Source organism: Drosophila virilis, chromosome 4 (assembly GCF_030788295.1).
Source record: "Drosophila virilis strain 15010-1051.87 chromosome 4, Dvir_AGI_RSII-ME, whole genome shotgun sequence".
Taxonomy (NCBI): Eukaryota; Metazoa; Arthropoda; class Insecta; order Diptera; family Drosophilidae; genus Drosophila; species Drosophila virilis.
Genome location: NC_091546.1, coordinates 892,845 through 905,195, shown reverse-complemented (window position 1 = coordinate 905,195; position 12,351 = coordinate 892,845). Strand labels below are relative to the sequence as shown.

The 12,351-nt window shown below is 40.6% G+C and overlaps 1 protein-coding gene across 6 annotated transcripts in view; it reads right to left on the bottom strand.

Moving 5' to 3' along the window:
- Positions 1–12,351, bottom strand: part of LOC26530582 (uncharacterized) — a 142,565-nt gene that overhangs the window by 35,916 nt on the left and 94,298 nt on the right. For all 6 annotated transcript variants that reach the window (XR_011416572.1, XR_004304791.2, XR_004304792.2 and 3 more), the window contains one exon: positions 10,914–10,987. The gene's annotated coding sequence lies outside the window, so the exon portion shown is untranslated. The remainder of the gene's footprint in view (positions 1–10,913; positions 10,988–12,351) is intronic.

Below are 12,351 nucleotides of genomic sequence, written 5' to 3'. Positions count from 1 at the left end.
ACCTCTAAAATGACAAATATTATTAAACTTTTTGTTAAGATTGTAATTAACCCACTTTGCCAACAAAAAAAAGCGCTTATGGAAGTCTTCTAATTTAAACAGTATTCCAGTTTGACAAACCCCGTTTGCAAGCAAGTTCCAATTGGATTATTTCCTCCCTAAATAAAAAACAAGTTTTAATGGCATCTTATATTGCAGTCATTCAGCGTATGTCCTGCAGTGCGTATGCAAATCGAAACCAGGACAAAAAAATATGAAGGGAAAGAAACGCTTAAGTTTTGCGGTCGGTGCGTTATGTGTATAAACTGTGCTGGCTGGCACGCAGCTTATATCAAAGATTGATTTAATGTTAATTAAAGGGAAATTGTTTGCTCAGCAGAATGTGCACAAATATTTTTTCTCCTCAACTGTGACATGTGAAATGAATCTCTGTGCTCCGTGGCACAAAAGTTTATCCGCCAGCAAAGTAAACACAAAGCGTAGTCAACTCGGTTGCAAGTAGCAAAACTTTGTCTGCGCTGTGCAACATCAACTAGCAATAACAACAACAACCGTGCAGCTCTAGGTGTTGGTATGCGATTTAGTATATAGTATAGTATGTATATGTGTATATGTGGGGTATGTCACAAGTTTTGCTTGCCTGTTTGTCTGACTGCGAGTCTCTGTCTCACTGAGTATCTAACTGTGCGTCTGTCTGTCTCTTTGTCTGTGTCTGCTGTTGCTGCCGCAAAAGTTGAAGGCAAATATGCAGCGCGCTCGCAAAGCTCGTGGCATGCAGCAAACATCAACAACATCTTTTTTTTTGCTCCTTCTTACCAAAACTAACAGGGAGTATTAACGCAAAAAAAGCAGAGTGACGAGCAAATACACTTTAATCACGCATACAAAATATGTCCTTAAAAATCAAATTAATTCTTTTTTTTCTACAAGCATAACGTGCTGTTATATACATTTTAGAAGCCGCGAAACACGACTTAATTTAAAGTAATTCTTATTGAATAACGGTTAATATATTTTCACCATGATAAGTTAAATATATTGAAAGCGTGTTGATGTATTTAAAACAAACCTGATAAGACAATATTTTACATTATCTTCCATTTTCATGTATTCTGTTTAGTTAATTAGTTGGTTAGGATAATATTATTTAATTTAAGCTAAACTGAAAGCTACCAGCATTGCTTAATGAATAAATAAATAACTAAATAAATAAATTAATAAATAACTATGTGCTAGCCCAAGTTATATGAATTATTGAACCCATTTTGAGGGTCATCGTGGTTGACATAGCTAATCAGCTCCTTCTGTCTGCTGTGTGATGTGTGCAGAGCATTATGGAACCGAAAATGAACTTGTGCATTTATCTTGACGCAGACGCAGCCAAGTTTGGCTGATTGCAGCCACGCAGCGGGACAATCGCAACGGCGCAGAGACTTGTGCAATATTTTCAGTGACATTTATATCTGGCCCCCAACCGCCCGTAGTCGCTGGCATTTAAAAATTTATGCAATAAAGTTAGCTGCTAGGACTTTGTGTGCGCTTGCCAGGCTCTGTTTGAAGGTCAAGTTGGGCCTTGAAAGGCATTGCCTTGGGCTTCAATTATTTCAGGAGCATTGGGGCAGGGCCAGGACTCAGAGATCTGAGCTGCGCGAAGGAGCAGCGGCCACTAGCAAATAAATCAGCAAAACTTGACAGACGCACTGAAGTTACTAATTTAATTTACATTTTTAATTTATTTTTTTGTGCGCCTGTCAAGTGAATAAGTAATGAATTTACAACTTCTCAAGAATTTCAAATTAAAAACAATAACACAAAATGGGTGCGACCAGAACCAAGGAGCTGGACGGAAACGCAAGCGCAGCCTGTGCAAAATTAGAGAAGCGGCTAACACGAAGCAGGTGCGTTTGCATATTCATCTCTCGCTGCTCGTTTCTTTCAACGCAAATGACTAATTAAAAACTGTAGTGGGCGTGGCAGTTAGTCAGCAGCAGCAGAAGTATTACATAAAGCAGGCAGACAAATCGGAATCAGCGCAGCGTTTCCGTAGCTCTCGAGGCGCTTTAAGACTTAGCTTTAAGCTGGCTTCGCAGCCGCAGCTGAAAAGTATGCTACGCTTTTGGCCTGCCTTGGACATGCTGCTTGTTTGCATGGCGCAATCATTGCGCGCTCCCTGGTTTCTGTCATTTGCACCTCTTACATTTGCAAAAATGTCGGCCACAGTCTCATGCATATGCAAATTGCATTTACGCTGCCCAACCTGCCCACCTGCTGCAGGTGGAGTCAGCGGCCAGAGCCAGCAGCTCAGGGCACAGGGACGGGGCCACCGATGCTTGACCAATGCAAGGGCAAGGCGTTGCACTCTGTGTGTGTAAGTCGGGGGAGATGCGTGCCAAAAGTCACGACGAATGACAAATCAGAGTCCGTATGTGTGTGTGTTCTGTTTGCCGTGCTTGTGGCAGATTTCCACTGCGGACTATGGCTAGGGAATAACATGTCTAAGTATCTGGGCATCCAGCGAAGTGTGACTTGCAACATGCATGAGTAAAAGTGTGTGCTGTTTTTTGCCTTCCCATCTAAGAGCTGATGCCGTAATTTAACCATTAGTTAATGAATTAATGATGAAGAGCTACTTCTGACTAATCTCGCCCTTCAGCAGGTTGGTTTGGTTTGCACTCAATCAGATTGTTTTAACTCTCATACTCCACTAAGTTAAAAACGAGTAAGAGGCTCTAGTCGGGAGTTACCAAGTAGGGGCATGAAAATAAAAGATATATAACTATGTATTCAAAATATGATGCTCGTCTGTCCTGTCAAGAAATCTGCATATTAAAAATACACACTTAATTGTAAGTGAGTATTACAAGAATTAGACGCTCTGCCAAGTGTCACGGCTCTTAAGCTCTTAATATAGTAAATATGCCGCATAAGTCATTGGCCGTGGGCCGAGTAGCTGTGCGGTCCAAAGCTGAAATGTTGAGCGTCAATTATTGCGCATACGCCGCGTTGCCTGAATCGCCCACATGCAGCAATTAGTCTGGAGAGCCCCGAGCCAAACGGGTCGCTTGACCTTCTTGAGTATAATTAAAGTGCTTTGCCATTTGGCCGCCTAAAAAAACACACACACAACCCCTTTGATACTTGTTAAGCACTTGTTTTTTTTTAGAGAGAGAGACTGCAGTTCCACGGTTGGTAAAAATTATACAGAAAAAAAAAACTGGCACAAAGGAGCTGAAGGTAGAACAGCGAGCAACAAAGCGGCAGAAGGCGAAGCGTAAAAATTAACTTTGTTAAAAAGTACGCAGTTTTGTGAGATTTTTCTGCTCAAATGTCCATTGAGCAAAAAAGGCAGCGGCAAAAGCGAAAAAGTTACACAAAAACAAAAAAAAAAAAGAGTGCAACAAAATGAAAATTAAACGATGCTTAAAATTACTTTTTCGTCAAACTCTTTTCGCGCTTTCCAGCATTTACCGTGATAGGTGCTTGTTGTTGTTGTTGTTCTTGGCTCTTGATTGTTGTTGGGTCTGTGAAAAAATTTGTTTGTTGTCGTTGGCCTTCGCATAGACACAATAGCTTTAAGGTAAAAAAAAAAAACCAAAATAAAATGGAATATAGTCTCCGGCTACTGTAACAAATTATGTTATTTGGTTTTAATTTTGAAAGGTTTATTTTCTTTTACTTAATTGCATTTTTTAATTAAACGAAATAGAGAACGAGCCCTGAGTGAGAGGGAATAATATAGAAAGAGACAGTTGCCTGAGCTGCTGCCATTGGGGCCGAAGGACATTAAAATGTTAATGAAGCCGCATTAACATATGACGCTCATAAAAAGGTATTAGCTGACACACACCCACGTACACATACACATAACGCATGCATTTAGTTAAGCCAACACACACATTTGTACACCCACGACTGCTGCACTCACCTGCGCGCCTTACCTGTGCTGACCGCATAGCTTTGTCGACGCTTTTGCCTTTTGCCGCATAATCCCCGCACAGCGAGTGGCAGCGGGGCACACACATGCTGACAGACTTACTTATGTCTAAGTCCAAATGCCATAAGGTGCGAATAAAAGTTGCTGAACAGCGACTGCTGCTGCTGCGGGATATCAGCTTAGCGCCGCCCATACGCCACAACGGGCGGTTTGGTGCCTACAGCCAAGATTCCCCAGAACCGATTGTGATTTGCTAAGCTAAGGTTGGTTTTGAAAGACCATTTTTTGAATGAGTTTTTCATTACATTCAAGTTTTCACTACTCATTTGGATGTCACAAAATAGCTGATTAGAGTATGGGCAATTAAAGAAGTCCCTCTCTTTCATTTTATACGGCTTCGCTAGGCCGCTTTCCACAATTTCAACAGACGGTCTGAAGAAAGATTGTGATTTTAGTTTAAACAGCTCACCATTTCGCAGACTTTGCCTTTAATTGATGAGCCTTTAACTAGTGTACTTTGTCCCTTCCACATATCCCTACTCCAACTCATCTATGAAAACAAGATATGCATCATTTTTGGCAAACTAACGAAACTTACCTCGTGGCATATTACTATTGAATTAGTTAGCATTTCTCGTTTCCGTAAAATTTTGTTGTTGTTCTTTCGTGGCTTTAGCCGCAGGCCAAGTTAATTTGGCATTTTTGCCAAGCCAAATATGTGTAGGCGGCATGCGAGAAGCGAGCACTAAAAACTGGCTTTAGTTATGCTCGGCTAACTGCATGTATATTTATATGGGGGAGCGCACATAAATTTAAAGCCCAGCCCGCCGCTGGCTCAGGAAGCGTTAACATTTTTATGCATAGAAAATGCTGAGCCAAGCGCCGCTAATAAGTTGGCTCCTACGGACAAAGCGCTCGCCTTGGCCCTACCTGGCCGCATTTCACGCATTTTGATATGCAAACAAATGCACTGAATAAAGCAGCCAGCCGCATGCCACAAAAGGTGGGGAGAAAAACAAACAGAAATAGAAGAAAAATGGAAAATGGAAAATAGCAAATGGAAAAATGAATGAAAATTTTAAAATTTTGCACGTTAAAACAAAGGAAGAATTTAACAAAAAGCAAATGGCATAAACAGCAGAGGCAGAGCCAGGTAAAAGCAAACAGGTGCATGCAACTACAGCTGAATATGTGAATTATAATGCACACATGCATACATATATATAAACATGCATATGAATAAATATGTACATAATTCAGTCAAGTTGTTTATTAAAGGCACAAATAAAAGGACGGCGGGAGGGGGCCACGGCAACAAAGACTCTGAAAGCAGCTGCAACTTTTTAGTGCAAATTTCATAATTTATACTCGCAAATGTGCAGAACGTATAAAGAATGCATGCATAGCTGATGGATATATGGAAAACGTGACATCAAGACGCAACTGTGTACAACTGGCAGGGCAGACAATTTATCTGTTGATGGACAGTTGGAATACCCTTTAAAAGATACTCTACTGCAAGCTGCGCTCTATCAAGTGTTTCTTGAGATTGTTTAAGTTAGAAGATGCTCTATTCCAAGCTGATCTCCAGAATCCGTTTCTAGATATGTTTTTAGTTAGCTCCTAGATTCTAGTTTAAGCTAAGATAACTTTTAAAACACACTCTATTTCAAGCTGTACTCTATGAATCGGTTTCTAGATATTCTCTTAGTTAATTTCTAAATATTGTTTAAGTAAGGATGCCCTTTTAAAGATACTCTATTTTAAGGTGAGCTCCATGAAACTATTTCTAGATATAATTTTAGTTAGTTTCTCGATTTTGTTTTATGAAGAATACCCTTTAATAGATACTCTACTTCAAGCTGATTTCTATGAATCCGTTTGTAAAAAATCTTTTTAGTCAATTGTTTGAATTGAGATAAATTATTATGAGACCTTATTATAATTGTTTTATTTGTAATTCTTATTTAAACAACAAATATACCCTTTTCAGTCTTTCTAAAGTGGGCTACATTTTCTAAGCAATACAAATGGCAGCAGGCAAGAGGAATGCGAGTGAAATATACAACATTTATTGAGTGTTGTTTGGGCTGCTGCACAAAAGCTTTAATTTCATTGTCCCGTTAACAATCATCTTACGCAACTGGCAACAAAACATGTTCTTTTGCCATAATGGAAACTCTTCAGCATAGCTAAGTCTTGTGTAATAAGTTCAGCTTAAATGGCACATGTGTATAATGCAACGTATTATGCAATGTCTTAAGAAAGAAAATAAAATCGATGGCAGCCACAAGACAAGAACTACAAAGTCGAGTCAGGGTGAGCACACGGACACGAACACGCCAGCAAAAATAAAAACAAACATTTTCTTTTTTAACAATAAACAAGTAAAATCAATTTTTTATGTGTTACTAGAGCGACGGCAATCACGACAACGGGGAGTACGATTTGGTAGGAATCACCTGCCCTTCTGCCTGGGTTTAAGCTCTGCAACTTGAACTGGAACTGGAATTGGACAATCGAGTGGCTTTCACCTGTTGCCCGGGCTGCTGCTGCCACAGCCAATGCCAATCTCATTAGCCAAATTCATTACGAAAACAGAGGGTGAAAAAAAAACACTGACAGCCGGCATTCAAATAAAAAGTAAAGACAAGTGGCAGGCGGCGCTTGGCAGGCGACCTATGACCTGCGCCGGCAACAAATTAAAAGCCATAAAAGGCATCAAATTATGTGCGGCACTTGGGTGTTGTGCTTAAATGGCCGCCCGCACCACAAAGCCACAGTCAGCCTGGCAGCCTGGCAGCCTATTTGTTAACCCCAGCGCGCCGGCAAACAAAGTTTTTCAATTTCTGTCGCATAATAAGGCGGCGTGCAAAGTCGCGCAGCCCTCAGCCAGCTGCGAGTCATCGCGGCGAAATGAAATTATGAATGTGCCTTGGCACAACCGCACCCCAGACGCGGGCGCTCACCTGGCACCACTTGCTGTACTTTTTGTGTGTGCTCATTTTTCTGTCAAGGTGTCATAAATGACGCGTCGCAGGAGGAGACATGCGTGTAAGCAAAATAAATGAGGCTCGGCTCTGTCAGGCCAACAAAAGCCAAATGAATGACACAAGCCACAGAGCAATAGCCCCCGCAAAAAAAAAACACAACTCAAGACCAGAAAAAAAAAAAAATAAGCTGAAAGCAACGCTCAGATACCCTGTAGGCGTATAGATGTAGAAACCCTAATGAAAAGCAATTTAAAAATTACCTAAAAATTCAAATAATTTCTTAAATTTGTTTTCTATTTTTGATCTGTTTATTTCCTTTCTGCCCCAATGAGATTAAAGTTACCTATAATTTACCGGTAGGCGAATAAATATGGAAACTAATATAAATGCAAAAATTACGCAACCAATAAAATTATTTCTTGAATTTTGTTCTTCTATTATCTATCTATTAATTTATTTTCTGCTCTAATGAATTTTAAATTCCAGGTTTGAAAGTTTTTTGTCTATTCAATACATATTTCCTTTTCGGTCCCCAAAAAAATATATTTACATATTTACAGAGCATCAAATGTCGTGAGGGCTTTGTTTATGGCATTATTTGCATATGCTCGGAAGTGGAGACAACATTATTCATGTGGCCAAAACAAAAAGCGCTTGAAAGTAAATTTAATTAAAGAGATTTACTCAGCAAATTCAAGTGCCCGAAATAGAGTTCAATGTGGGTGAGAGCTTTGCCAGTAAATAGGGCCAACATTGGCAATTTTTACAATTTTTCCAAGTACTCATGTCATTTAAATCCTTGTGTCACGTCCTGCGACTCGCCCCTCTCCCTTTACCGCGCTCCTTTGTCTTTGCAGCTGACTATTTTAACTGACAATTTCAACTAATTTGCTCAACTGCCGCCCAATAAATCTCCGTGCGCAAATCAACTGAGCAAGTGGCACCCCCGCCCCCAGCCCTTACCCCTTACGTCACCCACCCGCCGGAAGCCGCAGCGGAGGCCATCTTCAACTTGGCACAGACACAACTACAAACTACAATGGCGTCGTGCTCGGTACTGCAAAGAAATGTAATTTGATGTAATTGAAACCATTTTCGTGTTAATTAAACTCTTCTTTTAGTTTTTTTATTCCCTCCGACTCTCCCACGCTCTCTCTCCTGCTCGTTCTCTCTTCCCTTCTGGCTGCTTGTGCTGGTCCGGGCTTAAAGCATTTTACACTTGCCATTAACGTTCCGTGCGCCCAAAGTGACAGCCGCAATGAAAACAAAGACGCGGCCCAAGCACAAGTCATCGCCCACGGGACAGCCAGGGCGGACCCGCAGATGTGGCCGGAGCTGGGGTGCGTTTGAGTTGGGACCAAGTTGGACCAAGGGCGAGCACTTCTCAGTGCAGTCATTAAATTGGATTTCTTTTTGAGCGCACTCCTTGGCGGCGTTCTTTGATGAAGGGTTCTTCGACGACGACGACGACGACAACGACTACGCACTTGAGCGCACTGTGATTCCCCACTAAATGAGTATTTAGAATGAGTATTTTGAATAACAAGTATTTACTCGCACTGCCTTAGAGCGCATTACATAATTCTCTCCCATAAAGTGCGGCACTTGAGTTTATGTATCGGCGAGTCGAGGCTCAAGCTCGAAGTTGGTCAACTAATTATGAAGAAAACTGTTGCCGAGGCTCGACTCAAACTGTGGGCAGATCTTAAGGAACTTTATTCATTTAAACTGCCAGAAATATATGCTTGGCTATGTACTTGTAGAAATTCCTTTAAGTTATTTGTAAATTATATTTTATATGATATTTTCTTTATATATTTTCTTCGTTAATTAGAAATAATATTTTAGTTTATATTTTCCTTCGACTTAATAAGCAATCGTTGAATTGTCTTCACTTAATTGTATTTTGAAATCTTTTATTTCGTAAATAAGTTTAAAAATATATTTCCTTTGCGCTAATTGTAAATTATTTTTTATCTGTGTATATTGTTTCCTTAATTGCCTTTTTGTGAATGTTAAAGTTTATTGAAATCTTTAATTTCGTATTACAGTAGACCCTTGGAGCTATACTGATAGATACGCTTAAAAATGTTTAAATGGCTTGCAGTTTTTGAGTGCAACCAGAGTTCAGCACATAATTTACTTTTTATTGTTCTTACTCTCTAAGATTACGATATTTTACAAATGTTGAAGCTAAAACTTGAAAATTTCAATTAGAGTAAATCGCAAAACAATTGCAATCCACAAAATTTATTTGCCAAACATCGATTGCTCTCTTTTATTCCAAGACAATTGTTTATCTTGATGCTTAAGAGTGCAATCTTCTAAGCTCTCGCTATCGCAACAATTTTCTAAGGTTTCAATGCACTCGGCCACGGTCCGGGCATTCGGCTAGGTTTTTATTTCGGACTGTTGCGAGCCGCTGCCATTATTGACACATTAATCAAACAATGGACAAGTACTTTCAATTTATTTTGCCGCGACGCGGCGCCATTCAGTTTTTAAGCGTCGCATTTATAAAACAGAAGCACAAAAGCAGACAAAGCACAGACAACGTGGGAAAAGAGGGAAGCGAGAGGTGCAGAACAATAGTTGACCACTTCAAAAATGCAGAAAAAAAAAGAATGCAAACACTCACACTCGCACACACACACTCACACACACATACAATGAGTGCTCTGCAGTTTGACCCAGGGCAGTCGGAGTTCGAGTCCTCGTCTGCGTCCAGGGCCAACTTTTTGCGCTCTGTGCGGGTCGTAGTCGCTCATTAGCTTTCATTATAAATATTGACTGGCCGACTGGACAAAAGTGTTTGACTGACAGCAGGGCAGACAGAAAGACAGACAGCCAGACAGATAGACAGGCGGACAGACGTACAGGTTGTGAGCCGGGTGCATATGACAAATTAGGTTGATTGCTTTGGGAGCATCGGGATCACAATCGCCAGCGCGAATCCTGAGTGCGAGCCCCGTCGCTGACTGCTGTCAGCAGGGGGCCAAGCTTTTCAATTAAGCGACTCGTAATGTACTTTTCATTTAATTTGATTCATCTATGTTGATAACAACAGCTGGCCAGGTCATTTGCATTTCGGCTGCAGCAATATTATAGAAAAATAGAGAAGAAAAGGCAAAAGGCCAAAAGCGAAGCGGAGCATAAAATTACGATTGCTTTGCATATTTTCAGCGCTTTCGTATAACTTGAGGCAGCAACAAAAGCCACATACTTTCCGCTTAATAGTCATAAATTTGCCCAGAACCCCTCGGTCAACCGCCCTCCCCCCTCAAGTGGCATGCCAACGTCTTTGCCGTGTGGCCGACCTCATTTCATACAAAAATTGTTTCGCTTTGCTTCTGCATTGTGTACATGTATTACTCCATCTTTGCTATTTTTTGGTGTTATTTTTATTCGCACTGAAATTTAACGCCACATATTTTACATTTGCACATTCATCACATCGCATTGCATTTTAATTTGCATTCAGCTTTCACACCCCGCGCACGAGACCTGCATAAAACATTTATTGCACCCAGCCCATAAATGTATGCTACACTTTTTTTCCACATTCTAATCATCTATTAAACAATGATTATTGACCGTGTGTGTGTGTGTAAATGTGCGGCTGATAATGTGTTGGCTTTAAATCATTGAACCATTGGCCGAGGGCGTTTATAATTGTTGGTCATTTGCCACGCCTTCGCTTGCCACAACGAATTATTCGCAAATTGAATTTGTAAATTTATCACTTAAATCTGAAATACCTAATATTTGCGATACTATTTCAATTTACAGATAACAGTTAAGTGAAATAAATTGTTAGATTTTGAAATAAAACTAGCCCGGCTTTGCCCGTGGCACGTATAAGTAAATTTTCTCAAAGATCTTTAAAAATGAGTTTGAGGCCAATGGGATTTCCCGAAACACATTCAATCAATCGGTGAGGTCAATCAATTTTATAAATAGAGATATATTTGTAATGTCGTACTCACCCGTTAATTCACTCGCACTATTATTTTCTTCATCTAACAGAAGGCGAGAGACGAACATTTATATAGTCACATTCCTAAATAGAGAAGAGCAGAGATTATGTTTATTAGCTAAAAGACTTAACTCGCTTTGCTAAGTCTAACTTGAAATAGTGAGAATGCATACATTAAAAATATTTTTCTTAGATTTAATTTGGTACTACCAATGCCAATACACACAAAAATTACATGCAAATATCTACACCACATAATTTACTTATTATCGAAGATTTTAAACAAAAAAATATTAGGAATAAAATTTGTGTGCCGCATATTTCTCGGGTGGATTAGCTTTCCCTCCAAATTGAACGCGTCAAATATTTGGCATTGCTTCGGATTGCCATGATAATGAGAGCACAAAGAGACATATATACCACAATTTACAGACAGCCCCTATCCTCGCCCTGCGCGGCACTTAGCCTGCGTCAACTGACCCCGTGAGGAATTCTTTGGCTCTCTTTGTCTCGCGGCATTCTCGGGGGCATTTAAATTTTTGAACAACCCATAAATTATGCGCTTTATCAGCGATAAAAAGTAAATACAGTTGTTGCTACAAACGCCTACGAGGCGTGCCCTTCAGACCCCTTCCCCTCCCAAATACATTCCCAACTGTCCCACGGCTCGAAGGGCAGGGTATAAAAGAAAAAAAAAAACGTGTAAATGAATAATTCAAAGTGTCCTGCAACATTGTCCTGCGCTGTGTGTGGGTAATGCGTAAAGCACGCAAAAGGTTACATACACACGCATGTTGTGTCTGTATGTGCGTGTGTTTGTGTATGTGTCTATCTGAGACTGTAGTTAAAGCTTTATCTGAGGGGTGCCAAACCAGCGACAACGCCTGGCAAATATTTAACATTGGCATATTTTTCACACACACATGCAGGCGCTGCTGCTGTGCCAGCCACGCCCCTTTGACCATTTTGCCACCTGGCTTATGCATGTTTTATCTTGCCCACGTGGAATTTACGTGCGTTTAAACGTTTTCGATAAGGTTTCGCTTTTAACCCGCCGCCCCTCGCCCAGGCAGCCCACACACTTGTTTATGTGTGTCTGTGTGGCATATTTGTGTGTGCGTGCCAAGACCTTTGGCTGATAAAAAGCATACCTTTGGTTAAACAATGCACAAGAGCGTTAACTTCCGCCGTTGCCGGCCTCAACTGGAGCCGGAGCCGGTGCCGGGCAAAATTTAAACAAATTCTCGAAAAGTGTTGCCCAAACTGAAGCCCATAAAGTGCTTAAGGCAATCGCATACCTATATATAAATATGTATATATATAGCTATATTTATCGGCTTGCGCTGTCTGAATCAGCAGCTCCTTAGCCCGGGTTGAGTTGGGCTCGTTTCGTGTTATTAAACACGGATTATGTGGCAGACTCCGTGGCTTGCATGCGCATAAATTAT